Here is a 20414-nt window from a genome sequence, read left to right as displayed (position 1 = left end):
TTTTTACCTACTTAAGTAAAAGGAGGCCCCAGAGCTAGTTAGTACCAGAAGATAAGGAAGGGCACTACCCCTATCAGCAGAAGCTGCAACCTTAGAAATAAGAGGAGAAATGGCCTGCCTAGAGACAGAGAAGAGACCCAGTGGGGAACAAGCTGACCCCAGGCCCCAGTGCTACTATTGTATCAAAGTGTCATGTGAAGGGCAGAAAGTTCAGACTGTAAGGATATAACTGCCCAGGAATTTATTCATTCAGGGTCCCTCTCCAGAAGCACCCAGCTTGAGCTGTACCTCACCACTGTACCAAATAAATGAACTTACTGAATTCTGACTGAGGCTTTGCTCGGGGAAACCTAGGGTCAAGCCAGAGGGGAAGTGTGTATGTGAGTGTCTGGAGTCAACACAGGGGACCTGCCTGTTCAGTGGAGCTCCCCACCACAAAGGGACTGTTAAGTCCTAGTGGTTGAAGCCTTGGGTGCTATGGATGTGACTCCTTGATTGAGTATGCAACAAGTCAATTTTCCCTCACATTCTTGAGCTTTTTTGGAGACTTATTCCTTTTTTTCTTGTCTTGATTGCCATACAGTCCTAGATATGCTGGGCATATTACAGTTGTCTTTTTTGTGATGAATACTTATTGAACTTATACATTTACAGCTAAATTGAATATTTCTTCAGTGACACTTCAGCTCAGTGTTCCAAAATTGCAATGCTTACCTTTAAAAAAAAAGCAATAAATTTATACATGCATCCTGAGGATTTAAAGGCTAATTCGGTAGTTGTGGTTTGAAAATACTTCCTTTCACTGCAACTATGTTTTCTGATATGAAAATGTCAAAACACTTTGAATTGTAAAAGTATGGTTTTTTGCTTATGGCAGTAAATGGAGGCCTCTGAGTGGAAGCTGAGAATACTTTTTTTTTCCCCAAACTGAAATGTCTGAATGCAGTGTGATGATGAATACAAGAATAGACAGCATTGCGTAAACAAAACTTAATTAGGGTTTCCTATGCATATTGTAAGTCTGAAACCCTGTTTCTAATGAAGAACGGTGTGAGAGACAGTCAAACTTCAGAGGAAATGCTGGTAGTATGTATGACAGATTGTTCATCTCAGTGGGAAGCCAGTGGTAGACATACGAAGTTAAAATAGTACTTAAATTCTGACCATCTAAAATATTGTTTATGTAAACATTGTATTAACTGTGATGAAACAGAAGCTATTCAGGTCATGGTCAACAGTGGAAAACATAAACTGAACAAAGGTGGCATTCAACAGTTGGTTCTTTTTCCTTACTGACTGACTGACTTCCATTTTAGAAATGTCAATTAAATGCATAGCTTAATAAACGTGTAAGTGAAGCAAATGAGAAAGTCAAGTGTAAATGTGGGAAAATGGCCAGAATTACAGCATTTAAATAAATTACTTGGCTCTAGTAGGTCTTTAGAAGTCAGCAAAAGAGTTAAAAACCTTCAACTGAAAGGTCACCAAACTGTTCAGTACAGTTTTTGAATGGACCAACCGATGTAATATCCTGGTAACAGGTTTTCCTATGCATGCTATATTGTATGAAAGGCACATATGTTTAAGTAAATGATGGGGTGATTTATAAGCATCCTTGATAACTGTGCCATCCGTGTTTTGTTTCTCTAAGCTGATAAAGAGATGGAGTTTAAAACAAACAAAAAACCCAACCCAACAAAACGCCTTGATTTGTAGACATGAGCGTTTTCAGGTAAAGTGGGAAGAGCATTGGTATTCATGTATCTCTGAATCTTGTAGAAAAGTTTTAGCAATACATTCATGACAATAGCCTCAACCTTTTTTTTTTTTGTGAAAGTGGAGAAGTCGGTTTCATATGTGGGTTTAACTAAGGCATATCAATAATTGGGTTTCTTCTCTGGGTTATAAATGAGTGAAAGTAGAATCTTCATAAACTTACATAAATAGTATAATTATTTAATCTTAAGGTTATACAGGTGAAAGGTAGTAAACAAAAGTCATTCCCAATGGGTCGTGTATTAAATCTAGGATTGAGAAAGAGGGAAGTCAGGTTTGTACCCAAAGCATTCCCAACTTTACACTTACTTGGAAGAAAGGACCTATTGAAGCCAGATCTGTCAATGTACAGTACCCCATACCTTCTAATGTGTCTCAGCCTTATTCTTGTACAAAAGAGAGGCTTTTCTAAAAAAAATTAACAAATTGTTATTTATAGAAAGCCTTGTTTGAAACTGGGTAAAAGGGTTATGAGTTAATTTTGCAGCCATGGCCATACCAGTTAGTTTAGGATTCTTTAAAATGCATGTGGGGTTAACCACACACCTGTGACTTTTTTCAGTGATGAACTCTGCAAACCAACCACAGGCATTCTGAAGTGCTGCTCCCTGGCATGGATGTTGTTCTCGAAGTCAAGTGTTGCAGAAGTCTTCAAGTTCAGTGCCAAAATGGCCTAGCAGTACTTAGACAAATACTGTTCCTTATGCTGACTCTTTTCATTGGATGGAGCTACGATACTCAGTGGAACCTGAAATGCGGGCTGATCAAAACTAATACAGATTACTTAATACAGTGCATCAGGAGCTAGGATAAATTGATAAAACAGGTTTTCAAGAGATAATCCCGTAACACTGGGAAGTTGTAGGTTATTTATAATGGAACTATGGAAGATTTAAAAATAAACAAAAGCACACAAACCTCACTGTATATGGCAAGAACTCTTGGTAAAGAGATCATTGCCCACACTGGAAAAAATAAGAGTTTGTAAGTTGTAACGCTTTAGTACATTTGCTCTCTGCTGCTTTTGGTAACTCCTGTTTTTGGTGTCTGTGCTAAACCACTGTCATAGGGGTAGCTAGTTCTGTCACAATCGGGAGGGAAGAAGGTGTAGTACCTATAGGAAAGCATACTCAAAATTTTATCAGAAGATTTAGTGCTTGTTTTTATGATTGCTTGTAAAAGATGCCAATATATCTTTCAGATTTTTCAAAGAGCATTTCTTCAAATGACTTGGAAGTTGTCAGTCTAGGGAGGATGTTGGTCCTGTTTAATTAATTTCAGCTAGGATATTTTCTTGTCTGAGTTTCAGCTGCTGTACACATTTTTAATACTCAGGCTTCCCTTTTCCCACTTGTACAAAAGCAGAAGTTACCTTCTGCTTCTTCAGAGTACTGAGAAAATAAATTTTATAGGAGGACCCTGAGATCACCATCTTAATTCCTTTAAAAGACAAAATTAGGCTAGGGTTTAGGCTTTTTCAATACAATAAATGTGGGCCCAGAGACAGCAAATGTTTATTTTGTTCAACATTGAGCTGCTGTTTACATTTCAATGGAAAGAGGGAACAACTGGGGTAGAAGAGCAAGGGAGCAGTCGTTAGTTTCCTTCACGTTTCTTGATTAAAATGATGATGGGGGGGGAAGCATTGTCACAAACCCTTCCTCTCTCCCCCTTCTCAAAACAAGTAATGCTGTAAAAGGGCCTGGTTGCCTTTTTAAAAATTAAGATTTTTCTGGTGACAGACGGGTGCTTACACACCTTCAGTATAATGGCACAAGATACAAGATTCAGTAGTGTTTTATGTAGTTCCTTGATCTGTAGTTTAGACTATTATATACATGCAGTATATAATAATAGCAGAAGATGAATCAATTTCATTTGTGAGGTGTCTAAGTAACTCCAGTAGTCAAAACCCTGAAGTTAATGGTTCAGTTGTCTACTTTGCTGTCATGGCCCTTCGTTTTTTTTTTTCCTTCTGTAATGTTTGTTCTGCACAACTTAGCCCATAGAAGGTTCTTTGTCTTCGCAGTTAGGGAGCCTCTCTTGTAAAAAGCCGTCGTGTGGGAGTGCATCCCTTCCTGTACACAAAGGTGTTGCTGCTGTTCTCTGCCCTGAACAGCCATTTTAATCTGAATGGGAAATCTGTCTAGGGACCGGAGTACAGTAATTAGCAGTCTCTTCAGATTGTCAGAGCAGAATTACCATTGTAATGGTTTAGCTGGAGGATAAAAGGATTGAATTTGGGTCTGCCTTCCTGCCAAACTAAATGAGTTGCCATGGGAATTTTCAAATATAAGAGGCGTTTACTTAAAGCAATTTGCCGGGTTTGAATAAACTCATAAATTATGGGCTTTAGAGGAGAGATCCCTGCTTTCTCTGGCATAGGCTGAACAGCAAAGAAGGCTGTTAGAAAGCTGCTTACATTCTTAATGTGAATAAGTTGATCCATGCTCCCGTGCAGACTATCAGCTTATTAAGGCTAAACTGTTTCTGCTAAATACAGTACAGTAAGCACATTTTGAGAGACAGAGTTTGCAACAAATCCCTGGAGTAAAAAACAAAATCTGATTGCTCTAAACATAAATTGAATTTCCTTTGCTAGATTAGATCTATTTTGAAGTAATGCTATTAAAAATGGTTCTCTGTATTGTTTCAATAAACATTAACCTGCTATTGATTTCAACTTTCCTCTGTGCATGTAGTATTTATTACAACACTTGTCAAATCTGCTTCTGAAAGGGGAGGAGGGCATTGAAAGTTTCTTTTGAAAACACATAAAGTGCTATGGCCCTTCGAACTGTTTTCTTCAGGTCACATGTAAATGTTTTCCCAGCTCAAGCCTGCCTTCTCTCGGAAGGGAGTTGGGCTTTGACCTGTTGACTTCTTTGTCAGCACCAATGCTATTGAAATGTGAGAAGATGGACTTGGTGCTTTCACAAATGTCTCAAGTGTTGAACATCACTTATGCTTGTTTAACCTTCAGTTGTGCTCAAATCGTCAGCTGTAGTAGTAAGATCTGATGACCAGTGTTTTGCACTGCTTATTTGGAATTTACAGAAAGAAATATAGAAGCTTATAAGTGCTTGAATACTTGGGTACTAGATTTAAAAGAGTACATGTTTAAGGACATGGCATATTTGGAATAGTATGTGATATTTTTCCCCAAAATAATTTATATTGCATATATAGCTTAAGGCTTAAATGTTTCCTTGTGATCCTTTTTGGTATGTATCTCAAATTTTTACTCCTCATAACTATTAGAATATGGTGGAGGAACTAATTAAGAAGAGAGCAGTGCTGCTGTAATGGCAGTAATTTAGACTTTTGTTTAAAGCAGTAAAAATATGCTTAGAAATCCTTGATGCAGTCTTACATCACTAGCAGGAATCCTGTAAATTAGCAAAGGAAAACAGTAAATTTGTGCTGGTGATTCAGTGGTTGAACAGCTGCTAAGTTCTAACAAATTCCTGAACTGTTACTAATGATGCAGCTGAAACACTGTTTGGTAGCCTCAGGGTACTGTTTCTGTGAAACTTTAGAGCTATCTCCAAAGAAATTAGATGAAGAGCAGCATTTACTATTACTGATACTTGGAATTTTAGCTGTGCATTTGAAGTTACTTCAAGAAGTATTGGTTCCTCATATTAATTATTTGTGCTCTACAGTGTGTGTACTTAAAATTGCCAGCAAATTGATTTCATCAGACTTGATCCCCACCCCCATACTTTCTAAGATGAGTTAGTAGAATGTGACAGCAAAATGTACAGGTATTGAGGGTTTCTGAAGTGGTTTGCAAAACTGAAACTGTGAATACTTCTACAGTCTGTATCACAAGAGGGATGCTAAATGATGAGAGGACATTAACAGCATTTAAAAACAAAGCAAACAAAAAACCCACCAGGAAAAAACAAAGTATAGAAAAGGCAGTGCTGGAGAGGACTCCTAGGGATACTGGATTGAATTGAGTGCATCACTTAGTTCCATAGTACCAGTAACTTACAGCAGTTCTGCGAATCAGTGCTATTTTCAGAAACTGGGCAGTAAAAATATATGGGCTTATTGTATGATAGTTTTCAAATTGACAGCTGAGATGGAAATAAATGACAATGGGAGTACAGGCAGCTTAGCTGCTTTTTCTGCCAGGTCAGATGTAAGGATAGGGATATTTGATAATTACTGATAACTGAATCTGAGCTACATAGTATGATCTTAAGTTCTGCAGTACGTGGGGGAAAAGTGAAAATGCTGCCTTTCACTTAATTTTTTAATGAAAGGGTTTTATAACCTGAAAATTATTGATCAGTCACATCAGAAACATGCTTCTCCAGAGTAAATGAAGACATGCATCAGACAGGTTATCTGCTAGAAGATGGATATTTTCTTTAAAGGATATTCGGTCTTTTACCCCATGAGCAGTGCAGGGAAACCTTATGGTTTTATCAGCTAAAAGTATGACAAGGAGTCTGCTATGTTGTCTCAAGTAAGACAGAGTTGTACCTGCTGGGATCTGAATTTGGTTCCAGCTATGGTATGTTTTCATGAGATGTGATGAGCCTGTTTAACAGTTAGAAGCAAAAGTCCCCTTCCTGCTTCTCTGCTTCACTGAGCTCAAATGCAGACTACTTATTTTGCGGTAGCACTTGTCAGGCCTTTCCATGAGCTGATTTTATTTGCTAAAAAGTAACCCACAAAATTTTCTGGTGATTTTTGAGAGGTAAATTGCCTGGTTGATTGATGTCCCACAAGCACCAGAGCACGGAGAGGAAGTATCAGAGGCATGCATACAGAAAAATAAGATTGCCATAGCAGAGAAGTGGGAAGGTATGCAAAGTACTTGTTCTCTGTGTTTAATTTGTTATATTTCTAGGGTTTTTGGCTCCTGCTGGTCCAGGAATCCAGAGAATCAGAGAAATGTACATTCTGCTAGATCAATAAGGGTAGCAGCTGTGTCTTCTCAAGGCACTCCCCCTTTCCTGATAAACTCTCTTAAAGTATTTTCATCCATTCTCCATTTAATTTTGCTTCTGCTGGGGCTTTGTTACATTGGCCTCTGATCTTTAGATTCCAGCACTTTGTTTCTGTCAGTAATTCTTTTCACTTAGTTGCTAATATGTAAGCTTTTGGAAGCAGAAGCTATGCATGCATATTGCTGGTATCTGAACTCCAGGTAAGAATAGTTCTTACATACTGTTAGGTGAAAATTAAGAGTGCATGCAAAGGCACGAAAATAAAATGCATCATCCTAAGTCATACAGTTCTTGTCTGAAGAAAATCAACAATTCTCACTTAAGATAGTTCTATGGAAGAATATGGTACAGGAAAAAGGATTAATAAGGAGATCTATTTTTGTAGGGTACTCACTATCAAATCATACGTTATTTTCAGTTTGTTGAGGTGGAGCTTTCCAAGTACTGGATATACTGTTTAACTAGTGTGGATTTAAAGTTGGTGGTCTAAGGTGTAAAAATTGCCAGTTTAGGATGATGATGTTTTAGAAGAGATTTTTTTTTTCCCTGGTGCTTTTAGAACGCAGAGTGCAAATACCAAAGAAGCTCAAAGGTCTCTGCAAAACATGAATGCATATAGATATTTATAGTAGTAAGTAAATGGTTGAGATTGTAGCCTTTGCTTCTGATGAGTAAATCTACAAATTTATGAAAGTGTACTTCACATGGTTTAAGGTAAACAGTAGAGGATTGTGATGAGAACAGTTGGTCAAGGGAGCTACAGTGGGATTCCTCCACTGAAGGTCAGCATCAAGAGAGAAGAAAATCAGAAAGGAGAATGATTGTAGTAAAGAGCAATGGGCAGAAACTGAGTAAAATAAAAAGAAAACCAACAACAAACAGTTGTAGAATAAACAGGAATGAGAAAAAAGAAATCATATATTTTAATATGAAAAAGTTCAGTTGCTTGTCAGGTGGTAGATTCCAGTTAGAAAAGAAAAATCCATGCTTCTGGTTTGGAAATTAGACTGCTGGCTCCAGTATTAGCAAGACTAAGACTCTTAATTCTACATGCAGCTGAGTCAACTTTGCTCTGAACAGAGGAGATCTCAACTCCCTTCAATCTCTCCTCCTTTACACTGGCATACATTTGAGCCTGCAGTGAGCTTTTTCACTTCTGTAATCTGACAGAAAACTATTTAGATTAAAAAAAAAAATAATTGTCAGATGAGCAGGTTGACATGGCTCAGTCATGGATACAGCAATGGATACAGGAAGACAACAGTGAGGAAAGAGTAGGATTGTGAGCACCACCAGTTAAATTGGCTTAAAGTACCACAGGAATGCCAGCTCAGAGGCTTTTTACACCTTCAGAAATAATTCTTGACTCCTTTGACAGCAGCGTAAAACCTCAGCCTAATCGTCCAGAACTAATTTGTACCCAAGAAAAAGCCTTAAGATAGCATTTGAATTTTTTACATTCTAGTATTGGCTGTTCTATTTTCTAGGTAAATCTGTCTGAACATGTTCCCTCTGAAATTATTCTCTGTAAGTTTTCCATCTGATTGATTCCCATTCCATTCTCTGGTTTTTAAGGTCTCAGCTTTCTGAACGCGATCATGTGCAGATACACAGCAGCTTATTTTTACACATTCTGGAAACAAAATTCCATTCATTTTGCCATTTGAGTTGCTTCAGAAATACCATAGCTTTTCAAGCCTTTTGGACCTTTGTTGTCTGTATTTCCCTTGACTGAACAAAAAGGACTTCATTTGTCTCTTCCCGTCATCCCATGGATGATGAGTAAATTAATATTCTTCACTTATTCTCAGATAGGATGGAAAAATCTGCATGACTTTTTATATTTGTGTCTTAGTGTTTCTGCCCCATCTTGTAACTGAAAGTTCTAATTGTACTTTTTCTGTTTTGGTTTGAGTTGGGTTCATTTTGGGTTTTATATATATATATATATATATGTATATATGTAAAATTTTTACAGCCATTAAAGTACAGGTTTAATGCAAAATACTGTGTATAAGCATCTAATCCATAAAGTTAGTGAATATGTGAATTTAGGTATTAGTTTTAAATATTCATGAAGTTCTGGAGTTCAGGAGATTAAGAGAGACTAAGGTGCTTTATCTTGTAGAAAATGTATTGTAAGCTGCTTTTATTTATGGGTGTGCACCTTGTCTACTGAAACATGAAAATATAATTCTACAGTCTCTGAAATACAGTGTAATTGTACATATTTCAAAGATCTAAATGGAAAGAGTTGGTTTCTCTTAATGATTGGATTAGAACAGTGTTTAGAGAACCAGAGTGTCTGAGCAGTATTCAAACATATTTTTACAGAGATATGTGAAAAACAATTAACGATGAGAGTTTTACTTGTATAACAAGGACTCAAAGATCATTCTGAAAACTGATGGAAACTGCATATCAAGAATGATTTCGTGAGCATGACGTAACAGCATTTTGATCCAGGGTGGCTTGGTGATTGCAGTTTGTTTCAGCTACAGTTCAAGTGCTCAGCTGCTTAGAAAATGAGAAACTGTTAAATGAAGTTTTGGTGTAAGATCTGATCCAGAGTCTATAGCAAGCTGTTCAGATGCACCACTGTGGAACATGCAAAGATAGCAACAAATAGAAGCACACAAGTCTTGATTATTTCTGTCCCAGTATAGCCTTCAACTTGCAGTAAAAATTGATCAAATTTATACTGTGAGTCCTGCTAAATGGTTACTTAAGTGTAGTGTCTGTGTTTCTGCTGAGGAAGCAGTTCTTTAAATTAGTGTGTAGAGCAGCAGGAAAGGATGGTGAAATTAATTATTTAAGATAAGCCTGATACATAGTCCTCTCATTCTAGGACAGAAAATTAGACTTAACCTAATTGCTTTAATCATGTAGTTTCATTTAATTATTATATAGAAAACAAATGCTGATTAGTTGATTTTAGTAACTTAGTATTTTAGGAAACAAGAGGTAAAAAAATTGTCAGTAATTTCTTTGGCGATTTTCTGTAGGTTAACTAGTCCTTTCTGTTGGCGAGTCTCTGATTTATACTCAGACACCTCATGGTCCCAGTCTCTTCTGGATAGAAGAATGCATTTCACTTGTTATACTACAGTCTCTTTTCTGTATGTGGTCTGTCATTACCTGTAATTGTTTGTGGGAGATAGAGTTCTGAAAGATGGCCCACATATGAAAATGATACATTCATACAGGCATTGGCAGGGGGTGGGAGAGTAAATCATGTGCGCTCTACTCCAGATAACACTTCTTTTTTCTTTTTTTAATGGAAATCTGTTTTGTTTTATCTATGTTGGGTTGGTTTTTGTTGTTTTGGGGTTTTTCTAATTAAACAACAGTTTTAGGAAAGTTTCTCTAACTCTGCTTTCTATATGTATTGCTGAAATACATGTACTTGTACAAATTGGTAAATAATCTGCAATTGCAAAGGTATTTTCATTGCAATTGAGTAACCTTTTTTCAGAATGTAGGGGGTTTTGGTTTTGACTTTTTTACAGTGCTTGTAATAATTTCAAAAGTAAATGATTGTTACTGTTGATGTCTCCTAATTTCAGTATTATGGGCTTATAATATGCCCTTAAAACATGCAGCAATATAGAAGTACATATATGAAGTTGAGTATTGTAAGAAATTTCTTGCTACACTATGCAGAATAGGTTGTTTTTATTGGTCAAAACCTGGATGCTAAATACTGACCTATAAGTATGTAATAAATTCCCAAAGAGGTGAGTATCTTGAAACAAGAAGCTGTTTTAATTTGCTTTAACACAACAAATGGTTCTTACTCCAGCTCCAAGTTCCTGTTTTTTTTCCCCAAGAACTATAATGTATAATTAAAATAAGGCTTGCTTATGTTTAAATTTATCTTGATGATTACACTTGAAAATTATATGACTGCTTTGAAAAAATAAAGTCAAATTATCACTTTTACTATTTTGGAGTAGTTAAAAGCAGCTGAAGTATGTTGCATGATTTTTAATGATTTACTAAGGATCCACTAATCTTTTGTAGCTAAAGATGCTGAGGATTAAAGGAATTGATTACAAAATGAAAAGCTGTTGCATGTTTATTTTTCTTAATACTTCTAAATGCCAAAAGTCTTTTGGCTAGGTGTATGAGACTTTGACTTAGGAAGCTTTAAAAATATTTTGTAATGCTAAATTTGTCATGTAGAAATAAAATGATACAAACTGATGGGAGAAACTTTCATGCCTTCCCTGAGCTCTTATGTGACAGCATGAATGTCCATGAGTTAAGGCCTACCTGGAGTCCAAGCTGCCTTTTATCAGTTTATCATCAAATGAATTCTCTAATAGCCAATGTTCTTACCTGGTAGACAGCTCACAGTACACATATGTGGCTGCTCCTTGGCAGCACATGCTCCTAATAGCAGACTTCTGCAGCAAGAATCTCTCATCTTTCATTCTTGGGCCAGGAAGGGTTGCTTGTCCACGTGATAGCCACAGTTTACGGATTAATTTGTGAATAAGGGAATGTGGTTAGTTGGTCAGGTGGGCCCAGCGGTGTAGCTCCCTGGGGAAGAGGTTCTTCAAAAGACCTTTGTGCCAGCCTCTGCCAGGCAGCGCCAGGTTCTTGCTTCTGTCTCTGGAATATAAGCATTGGCCAGTCTCTAAAAGCTGAAAAGAAAGCTTAGTAAATAGCAAAGAAAGCCTTGTGCCTAGCAACACATGCCTTGAGCAGCTTGAGCCTTTGAATGAAAGGTCATATGATTGACATATTTGTCCTCTGAAGAGAATGCTCACAATTCATTTTTTTCACTTCTCTGTATTTTTTAGCTGTGTGAAAACAGCTTTTAGCCAGCCGTCAAAGAGAAAAGACTAGCCAGTTGGAATAGTACCACCCCCTCCTCCTGGGCTTCATTAGTCCTGAAATTTCAAGAACAGGAGAGGCATCTGTAGTGTTTTTGGAAGGTTTAACTTGGGTTTTTAAACAGTAACATTTGTATGAGTACCAGTAAAACACATGTAAGACATGTATGTGATATAATCAACAGAGCTATGGGTGGCTTATATCCTTGAGAGCAGCTGGAACTAATTGTGAGCTTTTAGTACTGATTCACTTCTTAGCAGCTGTGAGAATTACTGAAATATATTGAGTGCATAGGTCCTTAACTTTCAATGTTGTTTCCTCAGTTAGACTAGAAATTTAAAACTCAGGTCAGTTGAATTTTGGGTCATCTTACTTTAAAAAAAAAAAAAAAATCTTATTTCTCTAGGTGATAGTTTTGTAAAGAGTTCTAGATTAAGAAGTCATTGGGTGACTCCACCTTAGTGGTTGTGTATGTATAGAAAAAGACAGTGCTGTTATTTTGAAAATAAAACCATTTATTTAAACTTTATACAAAAGGGAATGTAGGTGAAATGCAGAAACAATTCATTTAATCACATTTAGCTGTCATGATTCTTGTCGAAAATTTGACTACAGGAGAGTGACAGTCTAAGAAGCTATTGGAAGACCACTGCTCCCTGAATACGAACATTTTATAACATGTTTTGTTCTGTATTGTAATACATGAAATTATTTTGATTAGTATTGCTTTTTTTGAACATCTAGAGCTGAAGATAAAAATGTCTTAAAAGTCACTACTGCAGATGGAATTCTTCTGTGGTAGTCTGCAGCCCTGAATCTTGTGTTTAATGACACATAAGAGATGTTAGACTTGAAAGATGTACTAATTCACAGCAAGAGTCTTTGTACTCCTTGTCACCAGCAGTTAGTTTTCTTTTGTTGCTCTGTAGAGAGATACTTCTCACATTCTTTCTTGGTTACTAAATTTAATACAAATTGTCATATTTCTTAATTTTTTTAATATAATTCTGGGTAGGAACGAATTAAAAACACAATGGACATGTTTTCCATATGAAAACATGGGGTCGTATTTCAGTACCATTTTGAGAATGAAAGGCTTTTTTATGTACTAAAACATTAGCATAGCTGGAAACAAAATTAGCTGACGCTGAAGTCTTCAGAATTTGCAACACAATGCTAGTTTTGAAACCCCTTAGTGGGGTTTGTTGTGTTGCCCTGGCTGTTCCCTGTGTGTCTGTCCTTCCATGTTGGTCACCTCACCATTACCTGAGTTCAGTGTCTTTGCACTTAAGGGGAATTTATTTTGTATGCTATTCCAAGCGTATAATTCAAACTTGAATATAAACCTCCTGGGATATCAGGGTTAAAATAAATACTGCAGGTTAGGTCAGCCAATCTACAAGTATTTAATTATTCCATTGATATATTTCTAAGAACTGCCTGTACTCAATACCTATTAGAACCACTACCTTGATCATACGTAGTTGTGTAGCACAGGTTGGTTATTTTTATAATTTACTTTAAACTCGGGGTGGGTTTAAGTATTTGTCCCGATAAAAGTGGAGTGTGTCAACATAGTCTCAAAGTGTTTTGGCATAGTTTAGTCTGTTTGAAAGGCTACAGCTGGAATAATGACCTACATAATATAGGCTGTGTCTGATTTCTGGTCTGTTCAGATTCCTGGGATGTTAGTGGAACTCCGGATGTTTCTGGTGGAGCCATATATGGGAAATTCGTACCAGAAACTTCCCTGATAGTCTCTCATTCAGTATACTTATGCTTTAGTTCCTGGTTTCAGAATTAAGCTAACTAGTGACAAGGCATTTTCAATGTCTAGCATTCCAAAATTAGAAATACCAAAAATAGTGTTTAATTCTAAAAGTTTTTAAATTGAGCTTGCACATTGCTAAAAATAGGTCTAATGCTTTAGATTACATTATTGATATGTATTTCATTTGAATCTTAATGCTGATATTAGCAAATGTCTACACTAACAAAATAAAAGCTGAATTTATTTCAGTATAATTCTGTCTTTTTGAAAACCTTTTAGAATGTACTGTATAAATGTTTTTTAGGATTTTTGGGGGTTCAGTGTAGATATGTGTTACAAAAGATGCATTCCTGTTTCAGAGCTTTATGAATTGCTGAAGCTGTTCTGTGTGGGATATAGAAATTCTTGTCACTGGTTTTATTAACACCATAAAAAGGTTGAGGTATGAGGGAAAGAGGAAGGATAATTAAAAAAAAAAAAATTGGCTAAACATAGAGAAGAATTTGAATTCAGTATTGTTCAGTGTCTATAGTATAACTGATGGAGACCTCATTTCCTTGAAAGCCCAAACCCTTGTGATTTAAATACAAGCCCATCATGTCTGTCCAAAAGAAGTGTTTGGGTAGACATAAAAACCCCTGGAGGTCAAGCAGAATGCACCTGGTCATTCCCTGTGGACCCTCTTCCCAGTATATTGACAAAGTACCCAGATGGTGAAGCAAACCCACAAGTTCTACTGATGCTGTGTTTCAGCCTGGCTTATAAAATGTGCTTTGTGCTGATTTTCTGTACCTTATCTGTATTTTCTGCTAGCAGAAATGGAAAGTGGGGGAGGGAGGGCATAAGGACTCTCAAAAATATTACTGGTAAGCCAAGTATCATGATTAAACAGGGATATGTCAGATAAGGTGATGGGAAGTGTAAAAAGATACGGTGCCTTTTCCCCCTAGTGTATCTTTAACATAATGACCAGTGAATTTGTCAAGTGAAACAGCACAGTCGTCTTTGCATATCGTTTGAACGGAGAGCTTACTTTGAAGAAGATAAGCAGACTGTGTTGCCCAGAAGAAATAATGATGCTAATTTATCTTTGCCTGTCCTCATAGACATAGCAGTGTGTGTCAGTGTGAAAAGGAAGTAGAGAAATAACTGGGCTATAGCTTGCCACCTATTCAGTGCCACAGTATTGTTGATGGGCTCTATACAGGGCTCTAAGAAATATGGCTGGTCTTAGTGATTTGTTTTACTTTGTCTCAAGAGTATTTGGAAAAGTTTCCTCTGAGGCAAGAATAGCTGCCAAATGATGTCAGAGAAGACCTCTGGCAAATTCTCAGCATGTAGGCTTTCTGCTCTATCACAGTCAGAAGTGGTGTGGGATGAGAAGGTCTAAGTAACATACATTTACCAGCAACTAACTATCAATATTTATGTAGTGGACATGGGAAAGTTGGAAGTCTTTGTCAAAGTTTTTGAGGGGAAGCAATGACAGGATGTTTTCTTTAACACTGAGTAATAGGTTACCAGAAGTTAAAGGCTTTAAGTGAAATGTGATGTCTTGCAGTAGGTGATTATTTTAGGAACTCGCATTCAGATTCTTTTAAAAGGCTCTTCTGTGTGTTTTACATCTGGTTACCTGTCAGCTTGCTTGGGATTTCATTGCCATAGATACTTCAGCCTCTTAACAACTTAGATATGAAAAAAGACCTTCTAAAGGTAGAATAGGTTTAAGTGTGTATACATTAGTTTCAAGAATTCCAATGTGCTTTTGCAGTGTAATGATGTCTGAGATCTGTCTTTTGGTTTAATACGTGTGTGTCTAGGAGTTTGTAGGATATTGTTTGTGAGGGGTTTTTGTTTATAAATTATGAATGGAAAGGTTTTGTCCCTGAATGGAGGCATTCATGTGGAAAGGCTGTTTGACTGGCACATGGTATGTTAAGGAATACTTACTGATCTCCAAGTGAATTGCAGTGGAACATTTTTCTGTGTCAGGGAGATAAAACTGTTCTAGGGCCTGGAGAGTCCAGCGAGTGTCACAGCACAAGCCTCCAAGCTGCAGCTGTGTAGCAGCTAGGGACTGTAGAAAGGCAGGGTGACAGCCCCCTGAGGGGCAGCAGTGCCTCCTTCTCAAGAAGGATAAGATCAGTAACAGTAAAATATTTCAGTGTTGCTATTGTGTTTTACCAAAATTTGTGTTAAATTAGTAAATTGCACATGGCTTGTACAGTTATGCAGTCTAAAGAATCATGAAAGTCTTTGTATTTAACATATTTGCAGAGACAGTGATAGAAAAGTTATGCTGATTGTATGTGGCAATTGTAAATGACTTTTTCTATTCAAGGGGGAGTCCCGAGTATCTACTCTTGCCCATTAGTACAGTGTTCTTCCATAATTAATTGCCAAGTTCTCTGTACTTCCGTTTCAAGTGTGTGTACATTATTTAATGCCTTAACTGGGTACTAGACAATACAGTGTGTTATTGGAAAAATTCTCTACCTGAAGTAAATGTTGAGAAAAGCATATGGTCTTCAACAAAATGTGGTAACTGGAGGAGGTCTCTCCAGAGATGGCAGGAAAGGTGTGAAGCTGCTGTTGGGTATTGCTGTTTAACCTGAGGTGGTGTGAGGCAGACAGGAAGGGAGTCTGCATGAGAAGTTTGAGGTGCTTGGAAAAGAGGTGGTGTTCTTTGATGCTTTTGCGTTGCTGTGGCTGCCTGGTGGGACAGGCCAGCTTGCACATGGCTGGGGAAGATCAAGACTGATTTTTAGCCTCTGTATTTGCAATTGATTTACCCATTATTTTTCTTCACCATCATTTCCTTTTCCCACTTGTTGCTTCTGCTGTTATCCTAAAAGGATAGCCCTGGAACAGTTTATAAAGGACTGCTCCCTTAACCAAAGGCAGACTTGGCTACATTTAGTGGAAGATAAAAATGTCTGCAGCCTTTCCTAGGGTTGGGCTCAGTTCAGTTCATGAGAATTCAGCTGAAGTGCAAGGATGTGTGATAGGATTACAAAAATGTCATCCAAAATACATGACATTCGGAAGCTAGACTGTCAGTGAAAGTCACTAACATCACCTAAATAAGTGTATCTATATTATTAGGAATGGGGGGGGAAGTATATTTATCTTTTCCAAAGCAGTTATTTTAAAAGGAAAATGAGTATTTTACAGAGAAAGTATGTATGTTTGTACAAAAATTCTGAAAGCCTTCCCTGCCAGTGCTGGTGGTAATGAGAATCAGAGTACATTCTAAGTCTTAGGTAAGACTGTGAGGCTCTTGTCAGGATAAGGTGTCCCTGCTATAGTACAAGTGAGTGTATTGTTTGCTTTGTGAATTAATTCAGCTGCACTCACCTTCCACGTGGGTCAAGCTCAATCCGGCAGCAGTATGGCAGGGCACTGTTGGCACTGCCTCTCTCCACTGGATGTGACCTCGTGGATCTCTGCTCTGTAGCAAGCATTGCTACTTGATCCTTCTTTTAAGGTAGTATCTTTCTTTCCTTCTCTACTGTAATTTGGTATAGGCTTCTCAGAGTTGACTGTACACAGAATCTAATAGCGTACCTGTCACGTATGAAGCCAGTCTTCAGAAGTCCTTCGTTGGCATTACACAATAAGTGCATTTTGTTTGGAGTCTGTATGGCTGTCTTCCACACTGATACCATATTTATCGTGTGTGTATGTGTTATATATAAATAAGAAGTTAAATTGTATGATACTCTTAGGGAACACTGTATGTGAATCTGAGGAATTTAAGTGCCTAAGAATAATTTCAGAAGCATTAAACAGAAGAATTCTCTGAGGAGCTTGGGCTGTCTGAGGTTGAAGTATTGCTTGGACATTGTTAATGAAAAGAAAGTCATTAAAAAATTAAATGGAGTGCTTTATGTGAGCTCCCCATTTTGTGACATGAAACAAACATTTACTAACAGCAGCTTATTACATAACTGCAGTCCTCTTTTTTAGTTCTGTTTGAAGCCCAGTGTGGGTGATGGAATTGTGGTTTTATCTGGGCATCAGTATTGTCAGCATTGTGTATTTCATTTTAAATGGTTTTATTTTGGGAAGTGTTTCCCCAGAGACTTTGTATAGAGGGGAACGTGTAGTTGTTACTAGCATTTTGAATCGTGTGACTATTAATCCTACTCTGATAAGGATTAGAAAGCAATTTACTGCAATGGTCACTGGCATTTGGTGTCCTTCAGGTCTTTTTATTGCTAGCCCAGGCAGGGCTGAGCTACTGTGAATACAGCCCTCTGTTCCAAAATCAGTCACCACTGTTGTCTGTACACAGTTGGCTTTTTTAGGATTTACTGCTTGTGTCTTTTCAGTATTTGTATTCAGTGAGCAGTTGCAAGTGCTTACGTTTAAAGAATTATGTTTCAAGATACCATTTAAGGGTTTTTTCTTAATCTGTGTGTTACATTGTACATGAGAAATACAAGGAAAGCATTGGAGATTTAAGAGGATGAGAGGTTTGAGTAAATCATTTGAGCTTCAACTTAGTAATGCAAATCTGGCTTTAAATAACCTTATTGATGTTTGCTCAAAGTGGCTTCTTTTTGGTACAAATGCCTGAGCTTCGTTGTAGTTATTGTACAGGTAATATACTGTCCCTTTAGAGATTGCCTTTGTACCCCTGATGCAACCTCTCTTTGCTTTAACAGAGTGCCTGAAGAAATGCCTGGAGCTAAGATAGATTGCATCAGTGAGCCTCATTTGAATCAGCAACCAAGAGGGTAGGGCAGGCAAAAACAGGCACCCATTGCTCTATCTGAGCTCTTGGAAATTTGAGGGGTTTGGCTATTGGTGAATGAGGTGCAAGCAGAGAGCTTGATGCCAGAGAATGAAGGTCATGACAGCATGTCTGAAAGGGTCCTGACCACTTCTGTGACTTACACCTTGAAGAAGGGTGGCAAGCGTCTGTTAGGATGTGAGGGCATAGCAGGGGTTTGAGAAGTACTAATAGGGTGGTTGTGAGTAGTGCCAAGCACCCATGTCTTGAGACAGTATTGTGTAATAAACAGTGCCATCTTCTGGGAGGAGTCGGAATGATGTCCTTGTGGTCAGTATTAAAGATGGGGTGTAAGTGGTTTGGGGGTTTTATTTGAGATTTCTTTGTTGTTTTGGGGGGTTAGGTTAGTAGCTTTTTGTTTGTTTTCTTTGCATGTTTGTGGTGTTTTTTTTTCTCTTGAAAAACAGGATATCAGAAATTGAAATACAGTTCTGATATCTGGTAATGCAAGTCTACATCTTATGTCTGTGAATTATCACTGATACAGTCTTTAAGGAAAAGTTTTAAACTGTGTTTTGGAATCTGTTTAAAAGAACAAATTTTTACCAGCTGCTGAGCAGTACAGGGTGGTCTGCTTTGTATGCTGAAGTCCATTATTATTTTTGTAAATATACTTTGTAAAACCTAGATAATTGCAACATCTTTCTTATAGGCAGTGTAGTGATCTATAGGGAAATATTGAAGATCCTAAGTAAGAATGATTGCTTCGCCTTTTATTGCCTTTAAGTTGTTATAACTCCTTCTTTTGGAGATGTCAGAAGGGAAAAAAAGTTTTCTATCTTAAAATTATTATCCTATAAATAGCTATATTTGGGAAATAGTCACTGTGGTGCAAAATCTGGGATTAGAGTTCCTAAAATTGTCCTAGCAAGTGAAATGTAAGACTCAGCGTTTACTGAGATTCAGTAATGGTGTCAGATCAATCACCAGAACTCTTACTTGGAGGAAGTGAGTAATTTTAGTAACTTTAATGGAACTATATGGGAGATGCAGCTGACATTGTGAGGAGTTTTTTCATTACATGCTTTCAATTAAATAAATAAAGAAAGGAACCCAAGCAAAAAGCCAATAACAAAATATAGCCATTTTGAAAAGAAGAATCAAAGTGTTAGAAAGTCTTTATGGCTAAAATAAATTAGATGAGATATATCCAAAATACAAGAATTTGTGACCTCTGGGTGGGGAGATAAGACTTGGAACTGGTTTTATTGTGTCATGATTGTCTACATAATTTACCTGCAAAGATGCAATGGTATAATAGTTTCTTAACAAGCAAACAAAAAGAAACAACAAAAAACAAACAAAAAAAAAAAAACAGAAAATTTCTTTGGCACGTGAATTATAAGCCTGTTCTGAGTATGTCATATTAAGCATGCTGTAATCAGTGCACTTTGTGTTCCAGAGGGTCTCATTTTAATGACTATGGAGTCTGAGCTTTCTGGATGGTACAGTACTTAACTGTACAATTTTTTATTTTTTTTTTGTTACAATGGTAATTGAATGTGTTTTAAGTTTTTCAGTGTTGGTGTTAAGTTGGGTTGTTGCACATTATTTAAAGAAAATATCTTAACTTCCAGTATGTTCTGAATGTTTAATAACAACATTAATTTTCACTGTGTGTAGTCTTTGTGTTTATGCAAGTCTTCAGTATTAGAGTTTTCATTTCTACCATCTGAAAGTAATTTAGTCTTGATCCATCATATCATGTTTATTTGAAGTTGTTGATAAAAATCAGATGTTAAAATTTCCATTCCATGGGGTGGTGTTCCTTGAGCATACCTCTTACTAAGTACTGTGTTTGCTTAGATACAATTTAAAACCTTTTTTTTTTCTTGTAATTTAGTAAATTGGTTCCATGTAATTTAGGAATAAAGTGTATATAGCATTATCCTACAAACTAGCCTGAAAAAACACTTCCCTATACATTTGGAAGACCCCACGTAAATAATCCTGTTAACCTAGAGAGAGTTTCACTAGTGCATTGCTGTAATGGCCACAAAGTTATTTAATAGGTATGGGCTTTTTTTTGCTTATTGGTGATGATTGCTATTCTTTCTGGCTTTTAATTCTGTCATCTTTTGGTAATCGCTTGTGCTCTTGGAAGCCCTAGTTCAAACAGACTATAAGAGTTATGGTTTTATATAGGTGAATAATTCTCTGTAACCAGACTTTCAGATTTTCAGAGTGGATGGCATAGTATTTTATTATCTGGGTTCCCATTAACTTGGAAAATGCTGTTCCAAATATCTAAAAAACATTG

The 20414-nt window shown here is 37.0% G+C and overlaps 1 protein-coding gene across 11 annotated transcripts in view; it reads left to right on the top strand.

The window, feature by feature from the left end:
• The window catches only part of QKI (QKI, KH domain containing RNA binding), a 157000-nt gene that overhangs the window by 122666 nt on the left and 13920 nt on the right, over positions 1-20414 (top strand). The window lies entirely within an intron of this gene.

This window comes from Pezoporus flaviventris, unplaced genomic scaffold (assembly GCF_033815535.1).
Source record: "Pezoporus flaviventris isolate CSIRO_AGI_PZ_B2104156 unplaced genomic scaffold, CSIRO_AGI_Pfla_v1 ptg000066l, whole genome shotgun sequence".
In the NCBI taxonomy this organism is placed as follows: Eukaryota; Metazoa; Chordata; class Aves; order Psittaciformes; family Psittacidae; genus Pezoporus; species Pezoporus flaviventris.
The sequence above is the reverse complement of the archived record's forward strand: the minus strand, read 5'-3'. Positions and strand labels throughout refer to the sequence as shown.